A 4,421-nucleotide genomic window follows, 5' to 3' on the forward strand; every position below is an offset into this window, starting at 1 on the left:
CTGACTGGACAAACAGGCATTGAGGAATCAAGAATTCAAATATGGCTTGAGAAGCAAAGATCTCTATGTCCTGAGCAAGAAAGAGAGCCAGAGAAGTTTCCTAACACATGGTACAAATGTGAGACCACATCTGGCCGCTCAGCAGCACCAAATCAATCTGTTAGCTTACCCAGTGAGTTCTCCTCCTCCTTCCAATTCCTCCTGCAGCCATCAGACATTGCAGCTTTTGCCTCTTGCATCCTATGTGATCTTTATTCCTTGGGAATCATTAAGGGTCTCTAAGAACCTTGTACCCAGTGTCACACAAGCTGTGCAGAGAGAAGGGAATCCTGATCCTCCTCTGACTTCTGGAAGTCTCTTGCCAGAGCCGCCAACTCCAGGAGAGGGTTTTTCAGATACCAGGACTCCTTTGTATCCTCAGCCTGATGCTGAGCATAAGAAACAACAACTGAAGACCTGAGCTACACTGACATCTCCTACATTATGCAGTGGTGGGAGAAGAACCGCCTGGCTCTGATTGCAGAATGGGAACCTCTCAAAGGGGCATACACTGACTCATCCATGCACCAACAGCAGGCACTGTCACCCAGAGAGCCATTTCATCCACTCAGCCAACAGCATGAGGGTCTAGATGAAGTCCTGTCAGCACAGATTCAGTGAAACAAGGTGACTTCTTGCAAAGCCTGCTGGCCCAGGTTCAGTTCTGACACCCACATAAAGCCAGAAGCAAGTATACATCAAGACATGCTGGTACACCCTTGTGGTTACTTAACCAGATACATACATACATACATACATGGATGGATGGATCAAAGAAACAAGAAAGCCTTTCTGAATCCTGATGCCCAGGAAGACCTCCCAGGCCCCCAACAGCCCCCCAGTAAGAAAGACTGTCAGATACTCCATTACCTGTAAGATTTACCACAGCCTTAGCATCCAAAGAACTCATTTCTGTTTTTCTTTTCTTTTTCTGTGCATCCATAGATTATCTCATGGATATCTTGTTAGTTCCACCTTGGAGTTACCATTAAAATTTCTGTGAATGTGAAATAAAAAAAAAAAGAAAGAAAAAGAAAATGACTGCCAACCTAAAACTTCCTCATGGGGAAATAGCTGGTAGGAAAAGCAATGGTGGTGGGTTTCAGAGATAGCTGGAAGAATTTTGTCAACATGTGCATTCTAAAGGAATAGCAAAAGGGTATTTCAAAGGCAGAAGGAAAATGACCCCAAGCATGAGGAAAGAAGAGGCGTATAAAGGCATGGTGGTTTGATTGTGAGTGCATCCCCCTTACAGAGGTAGGTAGGTTTTTGTTTTGTTTTGTTTTGTTTTGTTTTTTGTGTGCAAAAGAAAGAGAATTGGTGCACCAGGGCCTCCAGCCACTATAATCGAACTCCAGATACATGCACCACCTTGTACACATGTGCAGTCTTGTGTACTTATGTCACCTTTGTGTGTCTAATTTACATGGGACCTGGAGAGTCAAATATGGGTCCTTAGGCTTTGCAGGCAAGTGCCTTAACTGCTATTGCAGTCAGGTTCGCATTGCTGGTAGAAATCACCCAACCAAGAGCAGCTTCTGGGAAAAAGAGGTTTATGTTGGCTTACAGGCTCTAGGAGAAGCTCCATGATTGCAGAGGAAAACGATGGCACGGGCAGAGGGTGGACATCACTCCCTGGCCCACATAAGGTGGACCATAGCAACAGGAGGGTGTGCCAAACACTGGCAAGGGAGAGCTGACTATAACAGCCATAAGCCCGCCCCCAAAAATACACCTCCTCCAGGAGGCTTTAATTCCCAAATCTCTATCAGCTGGGGACCTAGCATTCAGAACACCTAAGTTTATGGGGGACACCTGAATCAAACCACCACAACCGCTAAGCCATCTCTCCAGCCCCAGAGGTAGTTTTGAATAAGCTTGCAACTACAATGTCCAGCCGCCTGCTGGAGAAGTCACACGGCAGATATTAAGTCCAGACCTACTAGGTGTGTTCAGAGCCAGTTTGAGCTCTTGCTGTTCAGGTTTGCTGGCTTAGTGGTGTCTGTCTGCTATGATCTATGGAAGTGAGCCAGAGTTTCCTCCACCACTAGTGATGGTTCCCTTGGATTCCATAACCTGAAATAAACCATTCCTTCCTTAAGCTGCTTCTGCCTGGATGTTTATCCAGCAGCGCAAAGGTAACAACTACAACAGAAGACAACATGGTAGCAACTACATAATGCAGGTGCAGTTCCATCTTGTAGAAATAAAACTTTGGAAAATAAAGGCATATCAGTGGAGAGGGCATGCATGGAACTGTGTTTTATTACCCTTGAATCATTTAAAAAGAAGGTCAAAGCCAAAGGAAGGATAGGACTCCTTACAATGCACTCTCCTAAACACATAATGGCCTGCATATCCATGACCTCACAGTGCCTGACACTACCTACACAAGACTACTATAATAAGAGGAAAAGATATGACATCAAAATAAAAAGACTGATTGAGAGGGGTGGGGATATGGTGGAGAGTGGAGTTGCAAAAGGGAAAGTGAAGAGGGAGGGAAGTATCATGGTTTATTGTCTATAATTATGGAAGTTGTCAATTTTTTTTTTAAAAAGGTTAAAACCCATTCAGTCTTAGACTTCGGCAAATTAGGTTTACATATTATAGTTGAGACACTAGAAAGACTAGAAAACTTTCAACCTAACATGGGACATATTAAGAGTTGTGGGGCTGGGGCCAGAAAGACAGCTCAGTAGTGAAGCCACTTGCTGGCAAAGTCAAAGGACCCAGGTTCAATTCCCTAGTACCCCTGTAAAGCCAGATGCACATGGTGGCACATGCTTCTGGAGTTCATATGCAATGACTAGAGGCCCTGGCACACACATTCTCTCTCTATCTGCCCCTCCCTCTCTCAAATAACTAAAATATTTTTTAAAAAATAGTTGCAGGGCTGGAGAGATTGTTCAGTGGTTAAGGCACTTGCCTGCACAGCCTAACAACCTGAATTTGTTTCTCTAGTACCCACGTAATGCCACATTACAAGGTAACACATGCATCTGAAGTTTGTTTCCAGTGGCAAGAGGCCCTGGCATGTCCATTGTCTTTATCTCTCTCTCTCAAATATAAAAGAAATAAAATATTTAAAAAACAAGTTGCCGGCCATGGTGGCGCATGCCTTTAATCCCAGCACTCAGGATGCAGAGATAAGAGGCTCATGTGAGTTTGAGGCCACCCTGAGACTACAGAGTGAATTCCTGAGATTAGAGTGAATTCAAGGTCAGCCTGAGCTAGAATGAGACCCTACCTAGGAAAAAAAAAAAGGGGGAGGTGAAGAAAAAAAAAAGTTTAAGGGGCTGGAGAGATGGGTCAGTGGTTAAGGTACTTGTCTGCAAAGCCTAACAACTGGGGTTTGATTCCCCAGTACCCATGTAAAGCCAGATGTACAAGGTAGTACATGCATCTGGCATTCATTTGCTTTGCAGTGACTAGAGGCCCTGGCACACACATTCTCTCTGTCTTCTCTCAGATTACAAATAACTAAAGTTAAAAAAAAAAAAAAAAAGTTTAGGAGTTTTAAAATAAGGTAAGACAGGAGAGAATTTAAAACTACAGAGGAGGGCCAGAGGGATGCTTAACAGTTAAGGCATTTGCCTGCAAAGCCAAAGGACCCAGGTTCGATTCCCCAGGACCCATGAGAGCCAGATGCACAAGGGGCACACGTGTCTGGAGTTTGTCTACAGTGACTGGAGGCCCTGGCGCACCCATTCCCTCTCTCTTTTCTCTCTCTCTCCATCAAATAAATAAATAAAAATAAAATCTTTAAAAACAAAACCGGAGGACAAGTAGCAAGAGACTTGTGGAAAGACAATGATTACATTCAATGTTGACAATTGTGAGGCTTCATCTGAGAACTACTGCATACTGTTCACAAAAGGCACTTTCAAACCATGGATTGAGAAAGCTTGAAGGGAAAATAAAGAGCTATGTGCACAGCAGACTAACCGTGAGGAAACCAGTGCAAACATGTTACAGCAAAAACAAGTCCCAGGGCTGGAGAGATGGTTTAGTGGTTAAGCGCTTGCCTGTGAAGCCTACGGACCCCGGTTCGAGGCTCGGTTCCCCAGGTCCCACGTTAGCCTGATGCACAAGGGGGCGCACAAGTCTGGAGTTCGTTTGCAGAGGCTGGAGGCCCTGGCGTGCCCATTCTCTCTCTCTCCCTCTATCTGTCTTTCTGTGTCTGTCGCTCTCAAATAAATAAATAATAAAAAGTCCCAGAGGAAAGGATCAATTCAATAACCCAGAAAGATGTCATTCTAACACTGAAGGCAATTAATGATACAATTTCAAAATATGTAAAAATGTAGTAGGTGTGAGTTGGTTTGAATCAAGGCTTCACACTAGCCCAGGCTGACTTAGAATTACTCCAATGCTAGCCT

Source organism: Jaculus jaculus, chromosome 2 (genome assembly GCF_020740685.1).
Source record: "Jaculus jaculus isolate mJacJac1 chromosome 2, mJacJac1.mat.Y.cur, whole genome shotgun sequence".
NCBI classification, from domain to species: Eukaryota; Metazoa; Chordata; class Mammalia; order Rodentia; family Dipodidae; genus Jaculus; species Jaculus jaculus.